The 24,832-nt window shown below is 45.3% G+C and overlaps 1 pseudogene across 1 annotated transcript; it reads left to right on the forward strand.

Moving 5' to 3' along the window:
• Positions 1-2,598: 2,598 nt before the first annotated feature.
• Positions 2,599-24,174, forward strand: LOC122541462 (zinc-binding protein A33-like; annotated as a pseudogene). The gene is made up of 6 exons (XR_015753046.1): positions 2,599-3,024; positions 3,126-3,221; positions 3,315-3,548; positions 4,013-4,035; positions 5,027-5,140; positions 22,816-24,174. The product of XR_015753046.1 is annotated as a zinc-binding protein A33-like (transcript).
• The last annotated feature ends 658 nt before the right edge of the window (positions 24,175-24,832 follow it).

Below are 24,832 nucleotides of genomic sequence, written 5' to 3' on the forward strand. Positions count from 1 at the left end.
TGTGCCAAAGCAAATTGCATCTGACAAAAACACATTTCATTGGCAAAGGATATCAACACGTCTGCTAATTGGGAAGTTACTCATATCATATTGTCATCCCATAATCAACAGTTCATCACAACCAATGATACTTACAGCAAATTCATATACTTCAAGTGATGTCCAACAAAACAGAATTTTCACATTACAATGCCAAATGTTCACCACAAATTAGGAAAGGATTTTCATCCCCAACACAATTTAGACTTGGATGGACCACCACAATTAGGCACCGGACACAGAGAATGGATCAGAAATCCAGCCACAAATACTTGGATAACAGGAAAAGTTTCTAAGATATACAATCAACACATGTTGTATCAGATCATGATTGATCACCATGCTACATTGTGAAACAACAAAAGCCAACTCCAGAGCAATATAGGGTGTGCTGACAGTCAGGAATAAAAGACGAAAGGTAATGAGTGTGAGATGATGCTGAGTGACAGCATCAAGATGACCAAGATGAGCCATGAATAACACATAACTCTACAAATGGGCATATAATTATCAGATCAGGGCATGCTGTCAAAAATATTATACCAAAATTTAAGTTGTTAATCTTGTTAACTTTGTTCATACATGTCTGTATAGGTACAGAATTGAGAATGTTTGGTAATGTACAACACTGCTTATTGATGTTGGGCATCCTTCAAAAAACTTTTGCGATATTGTGTCACGTCTTACAGCAGTAGTGTAATACATCATCAATGACATACTCATATCATCACTATATCACAATATGTGACTTGAAGTTCTCAGTCTCTAACTTACTGAACTCGCTCCTTTTGCAGCATGACATGCTGAGTGAGCAGTGCATATGAATTGTTCAGCTTGAGCCCGGTCATGCAAATGGATTTAATGCTGGTGCAGATTCCAAGTACTGGACTAAAAACGAATTGAATTTTTCAGTACTATGTGACCCACATCTCGTGTTATGTAAACAATGCAAGTATCATTGCAGGATAGTATAGACCATCAGCATTCATATGTCATCTCTCTTCACAGATTCTGCCAGTCCTGCTGAGTTTCACCAGCAATTTCTGTTTTTATTTCAGATCACCACATCTGCATTACTTTATCAAAGTAGGAATGTTATAGTTCAATTATTCAGGGCATTAATGTCACCACATAAATGCATAGAAGGCCAACGGGCTGAGAGGCGGCAGATGTAACTTAATTTAGAAAAATGTGAGGGGCTGCAATTTGGAAAGGCAAACCAGGCCAGGACTTGTACACTCAATAGTAAGGTCCTGGGGGGTGTTGCTGAACAAGTAGACCTTGGATTGCCGGTTCATATTTCCTTGAGGGTGGAGTCACAGGTAGACAGGATAGTGAAGTGGCCGTTTGGTATGCTTGCCTTTATTGGTCACTACATTGAACATAGGAGTTGGGAGGTCATGTTGTGACTGTGTAGGACATTGATGAGGCCACTTTTGGATTATTGTGTGCAATTCTGGTTTCCCTCCTATGAGAAAGATATGAAACGTGAGGGGGTTCAGAAGAGATTTACAGGGCTGTTGCTTGATTGAAGAGTTTGAGCTGTATGGAGACACTGCATAGGTTGGGGCTGTTTTCCCTGGAGAGTTGAAGGCTGAGGGGTGATCTTCTGGGTTTTTTAAAAATCATGAGGGTCATGGATAGAATAAATCGACAAGATCTTTTTCTTGGGTTGGGTGGGTCTGGGACTAGAAGTTTAGGGTGAGAGGGAAAAGATTTAAAAGGGACCAAAAGTGCAACTTTTTCACGCAGAGGGTGGTGCATGGGTGGAATGACTTGCCCAAGGAAATGGTGGACATTGGTACAATTGCTACATCGAAAAGATACTTGGATGGATTTATGAATTGAAAGGGTTAGAGGGGTATGGATCAGGTGATAACAAATGGGACGTGATTTATTTATGTTATCTGATCAGCATGCACAAGTTGGACTGAAGGGGTTGTTGCCGTGCTGTACATTCCAATTAATCTATCTTTTGGCCAAACTAAACTGGGGTTCATTCAATTATCGGACCCTCCTGGTCCCTCCAGTAAATAGCATATTGCACACATTAGAAACTCCATAGTTTGTTTATTGGAACTGTTGGGAAAGTCTTTGTTCTCCAAAGACTGTACAGACTCGAACGGCTAAAGATATTGTGCGTGTATTTTTTTAACGAATGAAGTAAATTTTTGAAATTAAAAAAATCTGCAGGCAAAAAGAAGATGAAGTTTCATAAAGCTAAACCTTGCAGCTTTTTGTGCATTTAATGAACATCTAGAGCATGTGCCCTCCCTCAGCATCCGTCCTAACCTCCCTTCTGTCTCACTGTCCCTCCACCAAAGGCAACTCTCCAGGCACCTTCACCCTCCTGGGATGGGGTTAAAACCCTGTCAGCGTCCTAAACCTGTTTCTCCTTCAAAATATTGTTTTTCACTTGCTCCCAGGTCAAAACCTTCATAAACCATAGTTACTAATTACTCTTCTCTGATAATTGCAGTAACATCCATCGGTAAGTGATTGAACTGAATGTGTTCACCAGCGCAGTCACATTGAAACTGAAAGTTGTTGAATCCGGAAGTGCTGAGTGTGAACATGGCTTCCAGACAGCAGCTCCTGAGACTGACCGAGGAGGCAGTTTGTTCCATTTGTCTGGATTTTTTCACTGATCCAGTTACACTGAATTGTGGACACAACTTCTGCCGCTCCTGTATCACCCAGAGTTGGGAAAAGAAGGAGATAAACTCCTGCCCGGAATGTATAGAGGTGTTTCCGGAAAGAAACCTCAGGATAAATCGGGCCTTCGCGACTCTGGCCGAGGAGGCTCGAAAATTAAAGCTGGATCCGAAAGAGAAGGAAAGTAAACCTCACTGTGAGAAACATCAGGAAGAACTGAAGCTGTTTTGTGAAACTGACAAGAAATTGATCTGTGTGATTTGTAGAGATTCGCGGGAACACAAAACTCACAACTTCCTGCCGATTAGCGAAGCTGTTGAAATCTACAAGGTAAAAGAGACAATATTTTGTAAAGTGCGCGTTTCATCACATGTCCCTGATCCAACACCGAACCTAACACATCTATTCTTCAATTTCTTTCCCAATTACAGGAAAAACTGAAATCTTCCTTAGATTCTCTCACAGAGAAGAAATAGACCGTTCTACAGACGGAACTGACCCAGAAACGGAAGATTTCCGAAGTGAGGGTGAGTTCTCCCTGTGCTGATTTTCTGGGATCTCGGTTAGTTTTGTTCCCTTTATCGCGGGACAATAATGAGGGCTCACATTTCATTTAGTAGGAACAGGCGAGCAGTCTGCAGACCCACATCACATCCGAGTTCACTAAAATGCACCAGATTCTCACTGAGAAAGAGCAGCGTTTACTCAGAAATCTCAGGGAAGAAGAGGAGAGGGTTGTAGAACCAATGGAGAAAACCCTTCGAGAGATTCAGGAGAATTTACATTCCACTGAGGAGGAACTCTCAAAGTTGCAGAAACAGATGGAGCAAAAATTCGAATTGATCTTTCTGAAGGTGAGGGAAGATATTGCAGGTTATTTCAGACAGATTTCGGACATGATGACAACTGTAAAAATAAATGGAATGTCGTATAAAAAAGGTGAACTGACCTTGTGACTGTCCGGACTGGTCTGTTGTTGTCACTGAAGAAGGGTCAATGCTCCCGAAGCGTTCACTCTGATTTATATCCACAGATCCTTCCAAACCTGCTGAGATTTTCCAGTAATTTCTGGGGTTTTTTACTAACCACTGCGAAACTATCTGCAGATTCTCGGGAATACCGACATTCTCCCGGGAATTGATTGTGATTTTTTTATTTGTTTTGTTATTATCTCCGTATTCCCCAAGTTTAATTGTCTCCTGGAACTCCCATTGTAATCCAGTTCCAATTCCACGTGGAGAGTGTGTGTGGGTGTCTGTCTGTCTCCTCCTGAAATCTGTTACTGCCAGCCTCACTGTTTGTGATTAATTTCTTTCAGGAGGAAGCTTGTCGGAAGAGAAGGTAGGACATGCTCTTTACTGAAACTCTGCACAGTTTGCGCAATAACTCAGGGACGAGTAATTATGTAAACAATGACAAGATGCCTGTAAATACAGCCTGGTTCCGAGGCTGGAAGTGATCACTGCCCTGATTTTTGTGACTGTTTGTGTGACTGTGACCTTCCCCCTGACCCTGTGAGAGACAAATGGCCCATGTTTCCAGGGAATGGCCATCCCTGTCACTGCATGGCTCCTGACCAGCCCTCGACAGTCAGAGTTGAAAGGGGGAATCATTTTTGTTTCACTTTTTACAACACTAACTCGCACTGCAGCCTTTATAAAGGGAACAATAAATGTAAAATTAAAAAAAATCTTTAATTACTGTAACGTAATGTTCTGAGTACTTTGCATGAGAATTGGAAAGTATAGAAAAGTGTCACTGAACTATTAATCCAGGTGATTGCTGTTGGTTTAAGCGGATCATAAAGGAGGAAAGAGGAATAGAAAGATGGAGAGGTTCAGGGAGGGAATTCCAGAGCTGAGGGTCTGGGAAGCTGAAGGTCCATCCTCCAATAGGGGGTGGGGGGAGAGACTAAAACCGGTCAGGAGGCTGGAAGTAGATGAGCAGGATTCTCGGAGGGTTGTGGGACCCATGTATTACACAGTTGGATATGAGGCTTTTAGATGTTTCCGTTTTTTTGTCTCTGTTCCACAAGCTCTGTTTATAATACGGCAAGGGGATGGAGGAAACATATATTATCTCCTGCGATGTGTGATGTCTCAGTACCTAATCAGTTTTCAGGACATGGGCCTTTCTCTGGATCTGGGTGTTTCCGATCCTTGCCCGTGCATTATCGAATTCTTGTTGGATCAGTTACAAAAATAAGATGAACATTTCACTTTCCAACCCATTGACTCAAACATGAAAAATGCGGAAAACTTGAAGATTTAAATGTTTTCATAAATATTCGAACAACGCAGAGTTTGTGATGTCATCTGTTTCATGTTTACAGGATTGATGATGAGGAGAAGACACTCTCAGCTGCTAATGGCTCTCTGTCTCTCGGACAGTTCACTCCTTTTACAGTACACAGTTTGGAGAGAAATGATACACACTATTCACCCAGGTAAACACGTGTATTCATTTTCCTGATGGTAGATCCAGTTATGTAGGGTCTCGAATGCCCCAGTTTACATTCTCACATCACTAGTTGTTAATTCTGGGAGACTCTCCCTGGAAAGATTGTATTTTCTGTGGGTCCATTTGGAGAAGTGTCTGAAGCCATCAGCTCTGTGTGTCAGAGCAGTGAAGGGTTCTGGATTAGAGTGGTGCTGGAAAAGCACAGCAGGTCAGGCAGCATTTGAGGTGCAGGAAAATTGACGTTTCGGGCAAAAACCCTTCATCAGAAATAGCCCTTCATCATCTATTCCTGATGAAGAGCTTTTGCCAGAAACGTCGATTTTCCTGCTCCTCAGATACTGCCTGACCTGCTGTGCTTTTCAAGCACCACTCTAATCTATACACTGGTTTCCAGCATCTGCAGTCTTTGTTTTTACCCAGTGAAGGTTTCTGTCGAACCAGAGGAATAGAGCATGGAAACAGGATTTCTAGAGGAGACTGGGCTGGCTCCATCTGGTGTGACATTGGAGAAAAAGTTTTCATCATAATATCAGGAAGGCATATAGACATTTAAGAGCCAGTGTTAACAGGCACTTATCTAAAGGGGGTTGTGAGAGAAACAAAATAGAAATTCCTTGGAAAGCTCCCCAGGTCTGCCAGCATCTGTGGAGAGAAATCAGAGTTAACCTTTCAGATTGAGTGATTTTTCCTCAAAGCTGATAGTAGCTGGCAAAAGTCGGTTTATATGCAGAAGGCACATTGCAGGAGGAGGTAAGGAGGAAATGATAAGTGGGGATAGTCCCAAACAGAGAGAAGTACAGTTAGAAAGACAAAAGAGTGGATCATGATTTGGTTAGGAGAGTGAATACCTGGTGATGGAGACTGTCAGTGCCAAATAATAGGCAGAATGTAATGGCAGCGAAAACAAAACTGGTGTGTTGGGTAGGGGGCTAGGTCATGGTAGAGCTCTGGGACTAGAATTATTGCCCTTGAAATTGAGTCCAGAGAACTGCAGGGTCCGGAAGTGGAAAATGAGATGTCGTTCTTCCAGACTGCGCAGAGCTTCAGTGGAGCACTGCAGCAAGCCAGAGACAGAGATGTTGCCCAGAGAACAGGAAGGTGTGTTGAAGTGGTTGGCAACTGGAAGCTCAGGCTCCTTTTTCTTAAATGGCAGAACACAGATGCTTTGTTTCCCCAATGCAGAGGAGACCACTTTGTGAACAGTAAATGCAAGACACTAGAATGTGTGAAGTGCTACATCACCTTGCAGGTGTGTTGGACCCTTCGATACTGGAGGTAAATGGGAAAGTGTTGTACCTTTGACAGTTGCTGAGGATATTGCTGTGGGGCTGTGGGTGCGTGTTGGAAGTGAAGGAAGAGAGCACCAGGTTGATTGGAAGGGAACGGTCCCTGCAAACGGCTGACAACGGAGGGGAGGGAAATGTATGCCTAGTGGTGACATCTTACTTGCAGGTGGCGGAAATGGTGTCTGATGCTCTTCTGGTTGTGGATGCTGGTGGGATGGTAGGTTAGGACAAGGGGAACACTGCCGTTGTTGTGGCAGAAAAGAGAGGGGTTGCGGGCAGAAGTGTGGGAGGTGTCGGACCCGATTGAAAGCACTCTCAATGACAGTACTGGTGAATCCTCAGTTGAGGAAGGATGTGGGCATTTCTGAGGCTCCCTTTTCAAAGTTTGCCTTGTCGGAGCAGATGGAACGGAGATGGAGGAACTGGGAGGATGGAATAGAGTGTTTACAGGAAGCAGGGTGTGAGAATGTATACTCTACGTAGCTGGAGAAATGGGATCATAGTGGATATTATTGGTCAGTCTATCACCAGAAATAGAAACAGACATGTCAAGGAAGAGAAAGAGGAATCACAGATTGACCAGGTGAAGGTGAGGGTAGTGTGGAAGTTGGACATTAGCAGTGTGAGAATGGGGGGCGGGGGAGGGAGAAGAGGATGTGTGAGTGGGGAAGGTGGGATTTAGATAGTTTAGCAAAGAGAAGGAGTTGCAAATACTGAGAGATTGCATTGTATAATAGAAGGTTTGTCATGGTCTTACTGAAGTGGTCAATGATGAAAACTGTCGCAGATAAATATCAACTAAAAGAACTGTGGATGCTGTAAATAAGAGACAAAAACAGAAGTTGCTGGAAAAGCTCAGCACACCTGGCAGCATCTATGGAGAGAGATCAGAGTTAATGTTTCGGTTTGAGTGACCCTTCCTCAGAACTGACGGCAGCTCAGAAAATGTCAGTTTATATGCAGACATGAGTGTGGGGATTGGGGTAAGGACTGTATAATATCTGGGCACAGAGCCTAAAGACAAGGAAGAACAGTTGGACAGACAAAGGAATCAATAACAGTTTGGCTCGGAGGGTGAGGAACTGTTAATGGGGATGGTTTGTGGCTAACAATGGGCTGTGTGTAATACCAGACTCTGAATGATGAGGCCTGATGTGTTGGGGTTGAGGTAAGGACATGGGCGTGCTCAATTCTTAAAATTATTTAATTCGATATTGAGTCAGTTAGGCTGCAGAGTCCAGAAGTGGAAAATGAGGTGCTGTTCTTAGCAACCCTGAGACAGAGATGTTGGCCAGGGAACAGGGTGATGTTTAAAGGAGCAGGCAACTGGAAGCTCAGGGTCTTTTTTATAGACAGAATACAAGTGTGCAGCAAAGCGGTCACACAGTCTATGCTTTATTTCCCTAATGGAGAGGAGACCACATTGTGAGCAGTGAATGCAGTAGACTAGATTAAGTGAAGGACAGATAAGGTATTGCTTCACCTGTTTGGGCCTTTGCATACTGAGGAGGGAGGAAGGAAATGGACAGGTGTTCCATGTTGTGCACTTGTAGATGAAGGTGCCATGAGGCTGTGGGGGGCTGTTGGGAGTGAGGGAACAATAGACCAGGGTGTCCTGGAGGAAACAGTCTCAATGGAAGGTGGACAAGGGAGGGGAGAGGAATATGTGTCTGGTGGTGGCAAAGATTATGGCTGATGATCTCCTGGATGTTGGTGCTGGTGGGATTGCAGGTAAGGATAAGGGGAACCATATCAGTGGCAGGAGGAACAGAAGGGGTGAGGGTTGAAATGTCAGAGATGGGTTGGATCCAGTTAAGGGCCCTGTCAACAACAGTGCTGGGGAATCCATGGTTCAGGAAAAGAGTAGACATTTTCAAGGCTCCTTTGTTGAAGTTGGAAGGATGGGAACGAATGCGATGGAGACGGAGTAACTAGGAGAATGGAATGGAGTATTTATTTGAAGCAGAGTGTGAGGATGTACAGGCCAGCTAACTGTAGGAGTCGTTGGGTTTATTGTGGATATTATTGGCCAGTCTATTGCCAGAAATGGAAACAGGAATGTTGAGGAAAGGGAAGGATGGATCAGGTGAAGGTGAGAGCAGGGTGAAACTTGGAATCAAAATGAATAAACTTTTCCAATTCCAGATGAGAAAGGGAGGCAACACCAATGATATCATTGATATACCAGAGAAAGGCTCATGTGTCAGACTGGAATGGGAACAAGAAATGTTACACATACCCCAGAAGGAGACAGGCAAAAATGGGGGCTTAGATGGGTACCTATGGCCACCATTCTGACTGAAAACAGTGAGGGGTGATAAAAGAGAATTTGAGTGTGAGGATGAGCTTGGCCAAGGGGAGGCGAGTGGTGGGGGGTGTGGATGTTTCAGCCCTGAGTTCCTGGAAGAAGCAGACCATCCTGGTGGGGGATGGAGGTGTAGAGGGATTGCATGTCCATGGTAATGAGGAGGCAGCTGAAGCCGCAAACTGGAAATATTGGAATGGGCATAAAGTGTCAGAGAAATAGTGGATGTAAGTGAGCAGGGACTGCAGCAGGTGAGACAAGACTGAATCATGGTAGGAAATGATGAGTTCTGAGAGGCAGGAGCAGACAGAAAGAATGGGTCTGCCTGGGTAATCCTGTTTGTGTGTTTTGGGAAGGAGGGAGAAGCGAACTGTGCGGGGTTGTGGGTTTATCAGCTGGAGGTAGTTGGAGTGGGGGCAGATCCCCAGATGAAATGAGGTTGGTGACCATGGTTGATGCAATGGCCTGATGTTCCATCATGGGATCACAGGTTAGACGCTGATAGGAGGAGGTATCTGAGAGGGATCTCAGCTTCTGCAATGTAGTGGTCAGTTTGCCAACTACCACACTGATCAGCAGCTTAATAACAAAGTCAGGATTGGATCTGAGGGCGTGGAGCATGGTGCTGCCTCCGTCTCCCATTCAGAATTGAAAAGGTTTATCGATTTTGTTTCCAACTTCTACCTCACTCTCACCTTCACCTGGTCTATCTCTGAACCCTTCCTCAACATCACTGTTTCTATTTCTGGGGATCGATTGGCCACTAATAATCCACAATAAACCCACCAACTCCAAAAATTACCTGGCCTTTATATTCTCACACCCGACTCCCTGTAAAGTCTCCATTCCATTCTCCTCGTTACTCCGTCTCTATCGCATTTGTTCTGACGATGTTAACTTTGACAAAGGATCCTCCGAAATGTCCACGTGTTTCCTCAACCGAGGATTCCTCAGGGCCCTCAAGTGGGACCAACCTATCTCTCGCACTTCAGCCCTAACCCCCTTTCTTCCATTTTGCAACAGTGATAGGGTTCCCCTTTTCCGTACCTACCATCCCAACAGCATCAACATCCAGAAGATCATCAGCTGCCATTTCTGCCCCTTCCAGCGAGATGCCACCACCAGACACCACACACCTCCCCTCCTGCAGGAACCATTCCCTTTGGGACACTCTGGTTACTTCCAACACCCCCTCACAGCATCATAGCACTTTCTCGTGCAACTACCGAAGGTGTAACATGTGTCCATTTATTTCCTACTTCCTCAGTATCCAAGGGTCCAAACACACCTTCACCTCCCTGCACTTCTGACAATCTAGTCTACTGCATTTGCTGCTCACAGTGTGGCCTCCTCTCTACTGGAGATCTGAAGGGTCGACTTCAGAACACTTGCATTCCGTTTTCCATAAAAAGACCCTGAAATTCCAGTTGCCTTTTCACACACCACCCTGTCACATGTTCAACACCTCTGTCTCACGCTTGCTGCAGTGCTCCAATGCAGCTCAGCGCAAGCTGGAAGAACAGCACCTCATTTTCAGCCTGGGGATCCTGCAGACTCAATATCAAATGAAATAACTTTGGGGTCTGAGCTCTCCCATGTCCTTACCCCAAACCACACAACCATGCCTTGTTATCACAGAGTCTGTCATTACACACAAAGCATTGTTAGCCACTAACAGTCTCCATTAACTGCTATTCACTCCCTTACCCAGATCGTTATCCAATCCTTTCTCTATCCAACTGCTCTTCTCTCTCTTTGGGCTCAATCCCCACCTACCATTTACTTCTCACCCCTTCACCCCCCACCCCAGCTTCTGTATATAAACTGACATTTCCCAGCTCCCATCAGTTCTGAGGAAGGGTCACTTGATCCGAAACGTTAACTCTGATTTCTCTGCACAGATGCTGCCAGAATTGCTGAGCCTGATAAATATCTATAGGTGTAACATAGTCTAATATTAAACAAGACAGAGATATTTATAAATTTCCAGCTTGCAAGTAGTGAGGTTGTTAGAATCACAAAATCCTGCCAATGTGGAAGCAGGCCATTCAGCCCATCGAATCCACACTGACTCTCTGAAAAGCATCCCTCCAGGACCCAACGCCTTCACATATTCTTTTAACTCCACCTTTCCCATGGCTAATACACAAAGCCTGCACTTTCCTGGACACAATGGACAAAAACTGCACATCTTTGGACTGTGGGAGGAAACCAATGCAAACGTGGGAGAATGTACAAACTTGATACAGTTACCTGATGCTGGTATTGAACCCAGCTCCCCGGTGCTGTGAGGCAGCAGTGCTAATCACGAAACCACTGTTCCAATATTTTCAGTAATCCTATTGATCAAACAGTGAGCCCAATGTCCGCTCCATTATATTTTGGAGAGGTCCAAATCAGTCTGAGTCTACTTATTCAATGTAATGTTCTTGGTCAGTTTTGCAAGGGTTCAGAATGTGAGAAGTTACAGGATGATCTTGCAGGAGGGAGCAGATACCTGGAAAACTGCTATCACTTCCAAGTGAGGGAAAGGTGTGATTTGGAATATTGGGAATATGTCAGCAAACGAGCAATGAGTAGCCACCCGAGCTACAAATCTTCACACGAACATTGAAAGCAAGCTAACATTTTGAGTCTCGATGATTCTTCAAAAGTGCTTAACTTCCCTAGTCAAATGTTGCTGGCTCATCCCCTTCCTATAAATCTTTTTCCTCACTGAAATATATCTTTGCTGTGAATCATGTGCTGTTCTTTTCAGCGTCTGCCATTGTTCCTCAAATATCATAGAACGTAGAACATAGAAAAATACAGCGCAGAACAGGCCCTTAGGCCTTTGATGTTGCACCGACAAGTACTATTCTCAGCTCGACTCCCGACACTATCCCAAAATCTTCTGCGTGCTTATCTAAGGATTGTTTAAATCTCCCTAATGTGGCTGAGTTGACTACATTAGCAGGTTGGGCATTCCATGCCCTTAACACTCTCTGCATAAATAACTTTCCTCTGACTTAAATCTATCAACCCTCAATTTGTAGTTATGCCCCCTCATACATGCTGACGTCATCACATGAGGGAAAAGTACTTCACTGTCTATCCTCTCTAATCCACTGATCATCTTGAATGTCTCTATCAAATCCCCCCTTAGCCTTCTTCTTCCCAATGCGAACAGACCCAAATCTCTCAGCCTTTTCTCATAAGACCTTCCCTCCAGACCAGGCAACATCCTGGTAAATCTCCTTTTCCAATGCTTCCACACCCTTCCTGCAGTGGGGTGACCAGAACTATTCCAAGTGTGGTCGCACCAGCGTTTTGTATAGTTGCAGCATGATGTTGCGGTTCCGGAACTCAATCCCTCTACCAATGAAACCGAACACACCATATGCCTTCTTCACAACACTATCCACCTGGGTGGCAACTTTCAGGGATCTATGCACATGGACTTCAAACCCTCTGTACATCGACACTACCAAGAATCGTTGCATTGACCAAATACATTACCTTCCTGTTATTCTTCCCGAAGTGCATCACCTCACATTTAGCTGCATTGAACTCCATTTGCCATCTCTCAGCCTAATTCTGCAATTTATCCAAGTCCCCTAAAACCTGTAACATTCTCCAAACTGTCCACTACTCCACCGACTTTACTATCATCCACCTATGCCTGCGTCTAAGTCATTTATAGAAATGACAAACAGCAGTGGTCCCAAAACAGATCCTTGTGGTGCATGACTAGTAACTGGACTCCAGACTGAATATTTTCCATAAACTACCACTCACTGCCTTCTTCCAGAAAGCCAGTTTCTAATCCAAACTACTAAATCACCCTCCATTCCATGCCTCTGCATTTTCTCCATCAGCCTACCATGTGCAATCTGATCAAAGTCGATGTATACCACGTCAACTGCCCTACTCTCATCTATGGGCTTGATCACCTTCTCAAAAATTTCAGTGAGGTTTATGAGACAAGACCTGCCCGTGACGAAACCAGGTTGACTATTTGAAATCAAATTGTTGCTTGCTAGATGATTATAAATCTCATCTCTTATAATCCTTTCCAAGACCTTTCCTACAACATAAGTAAGGCTCACTGGTCTATAATTACCTGGGTCACCTCTGCTGCCCTTCTTGAACAATGGGATAACATTTGCAATCCTCCAGTCCTCAGGTACTAAATGTGGAGACAACGACGACTCAAATATCAAAGCCAACGACTCTGCTATCTCCTCCCTCGCTTCCCAGAGAATCGTCAGATAAATCCCATCCAGCCCATGGGACTTGTCTACTTTCATTCCTTCTAGAATTAATAACACCTGTGTGTAACTACCCTCGATTCGTTTTAATCTAATATCTTATACCTCATTCTTCACCTTCACAATATTCACCTTTTCCTGAGTGAAAACCGATGAGAAATGTTCATTTAGCACCTCTCCGATCTCCACAGGGTCCACACTCAACTTCCCACTTCTGTCTTTGATTGGGCTGATCTGTAACTCTCCATTGCCTCATCTGTCCGATCTTGCATCATCAACACATAAGCCTTCTCCTTCTGCTTAACAAGAGATGCAATTTCTGTAGTAAACCACGGTTCCCTTACCTTATCACTTCCTCCCTGCCTGTCAGGGACATACCTAACAAGGACATGCAATATCTGTTCCTTAAACCTCCTTCATATTTTGAAAGTCTGTATTCCCCCCCATTCTATGCTACCCCATTCTATGCATCCTGATTCTTGACGAATCGCGTTATAATTGCCCTTGCCCCATCGATAACTCTTGACCTGTGGCATGTACCTATCCCTTTCCTATCTCTCTGCAAAGTGCTCACCTACGACTAAATCAAACACCTGGCCTGGTTCATTACCACGTGGCATGGTGGTTCAGTGGTTAGCACTGCTGCTTCACAGCACGAGTGTCCTAGGTTCGATTCCAGCCTCGGGTAAGCTGTGGAATTTGCACATTCTCCCCATGTCTGCATGGTTTTCCTCCGGGTGCTCTGGTTTCCTCCCACAGTACAAACATGTGCAGTTCAGGTGGATTGGCCATGCTACATTGCCCATAGTGTTAGGTGCATTAGTCATAGGGAAATGGGTCTGGGTGGGTTACTGTTTGGAGGGTAGATTAGATTACGTTCCAGTGTGGAAACAGGCCCTTCGGCCCAGCAAGTCCACACCGATCCGCTGAAGTGTAACCCACCCATACCCCTACATTTACCCCTTACCTAACACTACAGGCAATTTAGCATGGCCAATTCACCTGACCCTGCACATCTTTGGACAGTGGGAGGAAACCGGAGCACCCGGAGGAAACCCACGCAGACACGGGGAGAACGTGCAAACTCCACACAGTCAGTCGCCTGAGGCGGGAATTGAACCCGGGTCTCTGGCGCTGTGAGGCAGCAGTGCTCACCACTGTGCCTCCGTGCCGAGTAAGTGTGGACTTGTTGGGCCTGTTTCCACACTGTAGGGAATCTAATCATTTCCAAGCACCAGATCCAGTGAAGCCTCCCTTCTTGTCGGCCCTTCGATATACTGCATCAGGAAACCCTTCTGTACACACTGGACAAAAACTGATCCATCCGATGTACGAGAGCTATAACATTCCCAGTCAATATGGGGAAGTTAAAGTCCCCATAATGACCACCTTGTTCCTTTCACTCCTACTCAGAATAATTTTGCTAATCCTCTCTTCCACCTCCCTGGAATATCTTTGATGCTAAGTGCCTTCCCCAATCCACTCCAGCAAGCTAAGCCGTCATTCCTTTACAATTACCCTTGTTAAAGGTTTGCATAGTTATTTTCCAACCAAAATCCTCCCTTTCAAACTGAATGCGACATTCCTCCATATTATGGTCCGTGGAGACTCTGACATCATTTAACCAACCTGCCTCAGTACACATCACCAGATTCGAATTGGCAAATACAAGGTTGGATTCACAATATTATTATTTCAGGAAACTATATGCTCATGGCTCCCTCTACTACTCTCACTGTTTAAATCAATATGCTGATAAAAGTCACCCAGGTTTCATGTTACTTGCACTTTTTATGTCCTGTTTATGATCTTCCCCACCTTGTAGCTACTGTTGGGGGTCTTAGAGACCATTTCTGCCAAACTACTTACTTTATTTCTTGCCTTCACTCATGTGGAGTCTATATTCTTCTGATTTCTGATTATTTCTTGCTGTTGTATTTACTTCATCCCATATCAACAATGCTACGCGATCGCACTTTCATTTCTGCTTGTCCTTCTGAAATTTACATTTTTGCGACATGCAGTATCCCCTCTTGATTTTTGAAAAAGTAACAAAGTGAATTGATGAGGGCAAAGCAGTGAATGTGATCTAAATTAACTTCAGTAAGGCATTCGACAAGGTTCCTCATGATAAACTGATTATCAAGGTTAGATCTCATGGAATACTGAGAGAATTAGGCATTTGGATACAGAACTAACTCGAAGGAAGAAGACAGAGAGTGGTGGTAGATGGTTTCTTGTCAGACTGGAGGCCTGTAACCAGTGATGTACCACAATGATCGGTGGTGGGTCCACTACTTTTCATCACTTATAAAAATGATATGAATGTAAACATAGGAGGATAGTGAGCAAGCTTGCAGATGACTAAACGGGATCATGATCAGATGGGGCCAATGGGCTGAGGAGTATCAGATAGACTTTAATTTAGATAAACGTACGGTGTTGCACTTTGGAAACGCAAATCTGAGCAGGATTTCCACACTTAATGGTCAGGTCCTGGGGAGTGTTGCTGAACAAAGAGATGTTAGAGTGCAGATTCATATTTCCTTGGAAGTGAAGTCGCAAATGGATAGGTTAGTGAAGAAGATATTTGACATGCTTTCCTTTCTTGGTCAGAGCATCGAATACAGGAGTTGTGAGGTCATATTGCAACTGTACAGGACTTTGGCTATACCAGTTTTGGATTACTGTGTGCAGTTCTGGTCTCCCTCCTATTGGAAGGCTGTTGTGAAACTTGAAAGAGTTCAGAAAAGATTGACAAGGATGTTGCTGGGGCTGGAGGATTTGGGCTAAAAGGAGAGGCTGAATAGGCTGGGGCTGTTTTTCCTGGAGCATCAGAGACTGAGGAGTGACCTGATAGAGAATTGTAAAATCATGAGGGGCATGGATAGTATAAATAGACAAGGTCTTTTCCCTGGGGTAGGGAAGTCTAGAGTACAGGGCATAGGTTTAGGGTGAGAGTTAAAATGGACCTAAGGAGAAATGTTTTCATGCAAAGGATCGCACATTATTGGAATGAGCTGCCAGAGGGAGTGGTGGAGATTGTCACAATTACAACATAAAAAATGCACCTGGATGGGGATATGAAGAGAATGGATTCAGAGGGATATGGGCCAAGTGCTGGCAAATGCGACGAGATCAGGTTATGATATCTGGTCGGCACAGACGCGTCAGACTGAAGGGTCTATTTCCGTGCTGGACATCTCTCTGACTCTATGACAGTCAGTGAGAGAATCAATCTGTAAATAGTGATGTCACAGGAAGAGCATTGTGATGATGAAAAGTCATCTGTTTTGATGATATCAGTTGTGGTGGAAAGGTTCAGTGGTACAGAGGGAACTAATACATTGCATTGTTCCTAATAGTGATGCAGGAGATTACAAAGAGGTCCTCAATGGTAGCAATACCTGTATTATTCCCAGTACCATGTGCGAGTGAAAGTAGGAGTAGGAGGATAATGTGCAGCTAAGGAGCTGAAGTAAGGAGCAAGAAGTCAAATGTTTGGACCTCTGGAACTTTTGCTGGGATAGAAGTGACCTGTCGAAGACAGATGGGTTGAAGCTGAATTGCAAGAGGATCAATATCCTGAAGGGGAGATTTGCTAGTGCAACTTGGTAGGCTTTAAACTCATAAGGGGGAGGGGTGTATTTATGGGACTCAAATAGATAGTGAGAAAAGAAATAAGGCACAGTAGATAAAGGGAGCAAATTAAGTACTCAAGGTAGGCAGGAGCACAGGAGAGAATGAGGTAAGACTGAGCAACTGAACTGCATCTATTTAATGCAAGAGGCCTGACAGATAAGGCCAATTAACTTAGGACATGGTTGGGAACACAGGATTGGAATATCATAGCTATTACTGATGGCTCAGGGAAGGGTAGGGTGTCATTGTAAAGATAGAAAGGGAGGCAAGAAAGGAGGGGTGTGACGTTTTTAATTAAAGGTAACATTATGGCTGTATTAGGGAGGATACTCCTGGAGACCATCCAGGGAAGTTATTTGGGTGTAACGAAGAAAGACCTCATTGGGATTGTAGAAAAGCTCTCAAATAGACAGTGGGAAATTGAGAAACAACATGCAGAGAGATCTCAGTTATCTGTAAGATTAATAGGGTTGTAATAAAAGAGCATTTTAATTTTCCAAGCATAAACTGGGAATGCCATTGTGTTAAGGAGTTGAATGACTAGGAGCCTAAGTGTGTCCAAGAATATTTTCTTATTCAATATGCAGGTGCACCTTTTTTCCCTGGAGAGTCGAAGGCTGAGGGGTGACCTGACCCAAGTTTATAAAATAATGAGGAGCATGGATAGAGCAAATAGACAAGCTAGGAGTGGGGGAGTCCCGAACTAGTGGGCAGAAGTCTATGGTGAGAGCGAAAAAATTTAAAAGGAATCTAATGGGAAAATATTTCATGCAAAGGGTGCTGCGTGTATGCAGTGAGATGCAGAGGAAATTGTGGGGGCTGGCACAATTCCAACTGTTAAAAGACATTTGGATGGATACACAAATAGGAAGGTTTAGAGGGATGTGGTCCAAGTGCTGGCAAACAGGACGAGATTAATTTGGATGAGTTGATCCAAAGGGTCTGTTTCCATTCTGTCTACTTCTATGAGTCTAACAGCATCTCCGGTTTCATTGTTTATGAAAGCACTATAGACCCACGCCAGTCAGAGATTAAACGCTGATAGGTAGAGAAATCTCAGAAGAGTGAAAAAAGCAACAGTGTTGTAACATCGGAGGAATTCAGCTTCCCCAGGATGAACTGGGACAGGGAGATTGTGAAGGGATCGGACAGGACAGAATTCTTACAATTTCTTCACGTGATCTTTTTAAGGCAGTGTGTAGAAAATCCAACAGGAGGCAGGGCAGGGCTGGAACAGCTGAAATTCACCAAGATATTGGCTGGGCTGGCACGTTTCAACTCTGAAGACAGACTTGATCAACTGGAGATGCTCTCATTGAAGCAGGGAAGGCTGAGGGGAGAACTTGATGAATGTGTAGAGAGTTATGAGGAATGGAATGGACAATAACAGGTGCATAAATTTAAAAGAAGGTCCTGAACAGACCCTAGTCCCATTTGCCAGCATTTGGTCCCTATCCCGTGAAACCGTTCCTATTCATATTCCCATCCTGATGCATTTTAAGTGTTGTGATTAGTTCAACCTCCACCACTTCCTCTGGCAGACCATTCCATACACGCACCACTCTCTGCATGAAAAAGTTACCCTTCAGGTTCTTTTTAAATCTTTCCCAACTCACCTTAAATCTGAGCCCTCCAGTTCTGGAGTCACCTAACCTGGGGAAAATACATTAGCTATTCACCCTATCCATGACCTTTATGGTTTTATAAACCTCTAAACGGTCACCTCTCAGCCTGCTATGCTACAGGGAAAAAATCCCCAGCCTATTCAGTCCCTCCCTATAACTCAAACCCTCCAGTCCCAGCAACATCCCTGCAAATGTCCTCCACACATTCTTAAGCCTCACAACATAGTTACCCATGGTAGGGTGACCACAATCACACTCCAGTGTGCTGCACAGCCACAACATGATGCCCCAACTCCAATACTCAATGCTCTGACCAATGAAGGCAAGCATGCCATACTCCCTCTTCACCGCCCTGTCTACCTGCAACTCCACCCCAGAGAACCATGTATCTGCACGCCCAGGCCTCCCGCTCAGTAACACTCCCCAGGACCAACCATCAACTGTAATAGTCCTGGCCTAGTTTGCCCGATCAAAATTCAACACCCCACATTTATCTAAATTTACCTCCATCTGCCACTCCTCAACCCACTGGCCACCTGGTCAAGGTTCCATTGCAGTCTAATATAATCTTCTTTACTGTCCAGTGGACAATATTTTCATGTCACTTGCCAGCTTAAGAACCATGTTAGACAAATAGGAGGCAGGGAGAACACAGCAAGCCAGGCAGCATCAGGAGGCAGAGAAGTCGACGTTTCGACTGTAACCCTTCTTCTGGACTGAGGATTGGTGAGGGGGGGTGCTGCAGATAAAGAGGGTGCCGGAAGGACGATGGTGAAGTGGGGGTGGTGAAGACAGGCAGAGGGTGAGACCTGGTTGGTCGATGGGTGGAATGAATCCAGTTGGTGGTTAGGAGGAGTGCAAGGGAGGGGGAGGGGCTGGGAAGTGAGTGGGGGATGGGAAAGGAGGTGATTTTAAATTGAAGAACTCATTGTTGAGTTCTACAGGCTGTAGACCACCCAAACGGAAGAGATGTTTTTCCTCCAATTTGGGGGTTGACTCATTGTTCTCAGTGGCCGACCCCTTATTTTTAAACTATGTCCTCTGGTTCAGGACTCACCCATCAGCGGAAACATGCTTCCTGCCTCCACAGTATCCAATCCTTTAATAATCTTATATGTCTCAATTAGATCCCCGCTTAGCCTTCTAAACTCAAGCGTATACAAGCCCAGTTGCTCCAATCTTTCAACGTAGGATAGTCCTGCCATTCCGAATTGACCTCGTGAATCTACGCTGCATTCCCTGAATAGCTAGAATGTCTTTCCTCAAATTTAGAGACCAAACCTGCACACAATATTCCAGGTGCGGTCTCACCAGGGCCCTGTACAGCTGCAGAAGGACCTCTTTGCTTCCTTCTCGCAGATTCTCTCAATAACTAAAAGATAACATTTTTACTGCAATATTCACCTTACCTCAGCAAAAAGATTAACCTTCTTAATTACTCACTGTTCCTGTTTTGAACATTTTCTGTCTCATACAGTAGAACACCAACATCACTCTGTCACTGGCAATTCTGCAGGTTTTCTCCGTTTTAAGAATGTTCTTGTTTTTAAAATTCTTCCTTGTGAAGACTACCCTTCCCCTCACATCACTCAGGCCTCACACTATCCCCCATTCTCTCACACGCACAACTCCCATTACCACCCCTAAGTTGTCCTATCTCCTCAGAATAACGTAAGTATTTAAAAAACCAAGCGATTCAATCACAACTTACTGATGCTGTTGCAAATACTTGCAATAACCACATAAGCACCCCTTTGGGGGAAAAAAAGGAACCCTTAAGCCCAGGTTCTCACAGGAGAGGTGTCAGAAAGAGACAGAGGATCAAAAAAACTGACTGCTTGCCAAACCAAACCAAAACCAGAGTTAAGCTGACTTGGGAGACCTGGACACTCCCCTTAGATTATACAAGTGTTTCTTTAAACTTGAATGCCTTTTGCCTGAGGCAGTATCTGTTATCTATGATCAATTTGTCCCGAAAACATGTACAAACCAGAGACATCGGAATCTGTGTTTATAACCTCACTAAAAACGAAAACAAAGGACAACCTAACCTTAATTAAGCAGCAATATCGTCACACCCCTCACTCACCCCCACACTATGCCTTCCCCATACATCTCCCTTTCACTTCCTCCTCCCATTTCCCTGATTCTCCTCGTTTGAGTCAGCCTCTTCATTTACATTCCCCCTCCCCATCCCCTTTGTTGCCAATTTCCCTCTCATTTTCTCTTACATCCTTCCTCTCCCCTCCTCAACAGTCATGAACTCCCATACAGTCCACCTCTTTATTCATCCCCTCACTATCCCCTCAGTGTCCTTGTCCCTATCCCGCACTGCATCCCCCTTCCATCTCCATAGAGGTCCCACTCTCATCACCCTCCCTTCCCATCACTCTTCCATGGATTTCACTCTCCACGCCCTCCCTCAAACCAACACTCCCTCCTGATCTCCCACCCCACTGTCTCCTGCTCTCATTGTCTCCCTTCTGTTCACTCCCCACTCCCATCTCTGACCCTACTCTCCCTGCCCACCACCAACCTCTCCCACTCTCTTTCTGTCGTCCTGCTCACTCTCCACTCACTCTTCCCTCTTATTCACTGTCCCCGTTAGCACAGCTTCCCATCCCGGACACTCTCCCCGGCACATTCCATTAACCATCCCTTAGCCTGGCAGACCATGGCCTCACTGCATTCTCCACCCTCCAACCAACTCACCTCCACATTCCCCACATCCATCCATTCCTCTTGATTGTTCACCATTCAGTCCTTCCCACCCTCCCTTCATTGTCCTACCTTCACAATTCTCTCTTGCCGCTACCTCACCCTCCCATCGTCACTCTCCTTGTCACTCCACATCCCCCGACAGTCTGCTTGCCCACACCTCCCCATCAATACCCCCTCACTCCCTCCTGCTCTCCCATTCCTCTCAATCTCACATCACCTCCTGATCTCTTCTCCTACCATCAGCTCATTCTTCCCTCTCCCTCACTATCCTCTCGAGCACAGCTTCCTAATCCGGTCACGCTCCCCTCAACCTCACTGTGCTCTCACTCTCTTCTTTGCACTGCCCCTCACTCCTATCTCACATTCGCTCTCCCCTTCACTCCATTCTTCATGATCACTCTGCCATGATTTCACCGAACCCTGATTCTCCCTTCCCGTTTAAATTTGCCTCCTCAAACTCCTCTTCCCCTTCACACTTGCCTCCACCTCTATCCCCTTCACTTCATCCTCAAGTTCACTCAACTGCTCCAAATTCCTCCACACAGACTTCTTCAACTTCTGAGACCAAACTCTGTCCTTCCTTTGAAGCCCCCATCCTACATTCCCCTCATCCTAACTCTCCTCTCCCCTGCTCAGACTCCACGTCATCCTCCAGTTCACTCACCTCCAGAATTCCCACAAGACCTTATTTTGCACTCTCTCACTTCCTCACGTGGATTAATTCTCTGGCTTCTTAACACATCCTGATGTACCCTGTCACTCCCTGCCACTTTCACTCCTCTCCCACTCACTCTCACCTCCCATGGCCAAAATGAACTTGTATTTCTCCCCTCAGCTCAGCCATCCCTTCCTTCTCACTCCCACCTCCCTTTCTCTCTTCCCCTCACTCACTGTCTCTCCACCTCTCAATCCTCCCACTCACTCTCCTGATCTCCAAACCTCAAATGTCCACTTATTTTGCAGACCTCCTGTTGTCACCCTCCCATTCTATAGTATAACTGACTCTCCCCTACAGCATTCCAAAAAGTTCCCTCCCCTCACAAAACCACCAACCCTCTCCAATATCCTTACTCCGATTCCAATCGCTCCCTCCTCCATCACTTACTCCATTCCCTGTCCTGGGGTAAAATACCTCCCTTCATTTCCTCCCATTCTCCAGATGTTCCCCTCCCACTTAGCTAAACTCTCCTTTACAAATGCAATTTCAAGCTACCCGTCCCTCAGTCTCCCCACACCCTTGCTGCCCATCACTCCTGCCTCCCCTCACTATTCCCATTCCCACTGCCTCACATCACCTCACTCTCCCCTTTTCTTTTGAATTTTCCGACCTGCCATCGCTCTCACCTGAGTACTCAACCCACCTTCTGAGCTCCTCCGCATTCCCATATCTCTCTCTCTCTCATACTGTCCCTTCACTCAGCCCTCCTCTCTTTCCCACCTCTCCTCACTCACAACCCTCTATCCCACATCACCTCACTCTCCCACTCTCTTTAACCATCCCCTGCCTCCTGCGATAGGGTTAGGGTTCTGATCTTTCTGTGCACTTCATTTCCCCAATCACATCCCTTCAAATGAGCCCTCTCATCTCCCTTCCTCATCCCTCCGCCTTCCCCATCCTTCCTCCTCATTCCACCGCTCTCGCTCACTCACCATACTCTCCCTCACTCACTCCCCTTTCCCTGTGTCCGCTCCTTGTTCAAATTCTCTTTTTCCAGACTCTCTTTATCTTCCCTTCTCTCCCATCCCCCTCCATCGCTCAAACCCTCACTTCCTGCTCCCCTCACTCACCCTCCCTCCCTCTGTCTGACGGTGTTATTTGATCTCTCCCCCAGCTCCAGCCTCTCTGACTCTGGATCTGAACACAGCGCATCCCCGGCTCATCCTGTCTGAGGACCAGACCAGTGTGAGAGTCGGAGACAAACGGCAGCCGCTCCCTGACTCCCCGGAGAGATTTGATTCCTGGCCTTTTGTCCTGGGATCAAAGGGATTCACATCAGGGAGACATTACTGGGAAGTGGAGGTGGGGGGGAAGACCAGGTGGTATCTGGGAGTGGCCAGAGAGTCTGTGATGAGGAACGGGATGATCAGACCGAGCCCGGAGACTGGATTCTGGATTGTGTGGCTGTTACCCGGATGTGGTTATTTTGCCGCCACCTCCCCCTCACGGACCCCCCTCTCCCCGAGTGTGAATCCCCGGAAGATCGGGGTTTTCCTGGACTATGAGGGTGGACAGGTGTCATTTTACAATGCGGACACCATGTCCCATCTCCACACTTTCACCCACACTTTCACTGAGAGGATCTTTCCCATCTTCAGTCCGGGATGGAATGACGACGGGAAAAACTCCGCCCCGCTGACAATCTGCGGGATTAAAGGGCACTGACAGATCCATCCCATAATTTCACCCCGTCCCCCTGCCTCCTGCCAGCTGTAAACTGATGGGGGTCGGTGTCAGTTTTGGGGGAAAGAAGGAGGAGGAGGAGAGAAGAAATAAACAGAAGCTCAATTGTTGTGAGGGACTGACTGGGTAGAGTGAGCTGTGAGCTGCAGGAACCCGGGGACCTTCCTGCCTGTAATGTTGCTCCACAGGCGGGAGGTGGCGCTACATGACGGTGTTGGAGATGAATCTGTCAGTGGGTCTCAGACTGGGCTCAGGGGAATCTTTCCAGGAGGGACACCAAATCATTTCCCTGCAGGGTCAGTGGAGTGTTTCCTGGGGGAAATTTAAATAATTTCTCTGCAGAGTCTGTGGGGTCTTTGCAGGGGGACTGGGCTCAATCAAAATAAACATTTCAGTCTGATCTTCTTTAGACTTCCACCATGTGTCAGTAATGTACATGATTTAGTAACATAACGAGACTAGTCTTGTTTTGTTCAGGTTTATAATTGTTATCCAGAATGTTGCCGCTCTTTCATAAAATTGGAAAATTTGAAAACCTCAGATTTGAAAGAGATTGGTGAACCCATCATTTATGCCATAAAAATCATTAATTACTCTTGCACTCTGTGCGCGGAACCAATTCAGATTTTGACAATGTTTATGTTTATGTAATTATAATTTATGTTGGAGGGCACTATCAAATTTGAAAATAGTTTCTTCAATCAAATCAACATCTTTGATTCACTAGAGTGTAAATAAGGCTTTTTTTTAAAAAAAATACTTCATCAATAAATCCAAGAGAGTAAACCTGTGAAGGTTGTATTCGTCAATTTCTCCAGAATACGTATCCTTATACCTTGCATTCCAACTTCGTCTGGATTATTTTAAAATTCACTATTTCAAGTCAATGGAGTGTTAGCTATCTGGAAATTATCCTACTTTTACTCTGGACTTTCGGGTCTTAGAGTCAGAGATTGATAGAGTCCTACACCATAGAGAGAGGCCCTTCGGTCCAAACTGGTCCATGCCAACCCCAAATGGTCTATCCATGCTAACCTCATTTCCCTGCACTTGGCCCATATCCTTCTAAACCTTTCCTATTTCTCCAAATTTCTTTGAAATGCTGTTAATGCACCTGTCGCAACCACTTCGCTGTCAGCTTATTCTGTATGCAATCCACCCTCTCTGTAAAATCCTTGCCCCTTTTTATTCTTTTCCCGCTATCTGGAAACTGATGTCCTCTCTTCCTTGATTCTGCAACCCTGGGTAAAAGACTGAGTACATTCACCCGATCCATGCCTCTCGTGAATTTATTCACTTCTGTAAGATTCCCCCGTCACTCCGTCTCCTTCGGTCTAAAGAAAAAAAGTCGACATGTGTCCAACCTTTCTCTATAACTCAGACCATTGAGTCCAGGCAACATCCTTGTAAAAGCCTTCTGCATTCTTTCTAGTTTAATAACATCCTTC

Source organism: Chiloscyllium plagiosum, unplaced genomic scaffold (genome assembly GCF_037043375.1).
Source record: "Chiloscyllium plagiosum isolate Xiang-an unplaced genomic scaffold, Cpla_swu_hap1 HiC_scaffold_35, whole genome shotgun sequence".
NCBI classification, from domain to species: Eukaryota; Metazoa; Chordata; class Chondrichthyes; order Orectolobiformes; family Hemiscylliidae; genus Chiloscyllium; species Chiloscyllium plagiosum.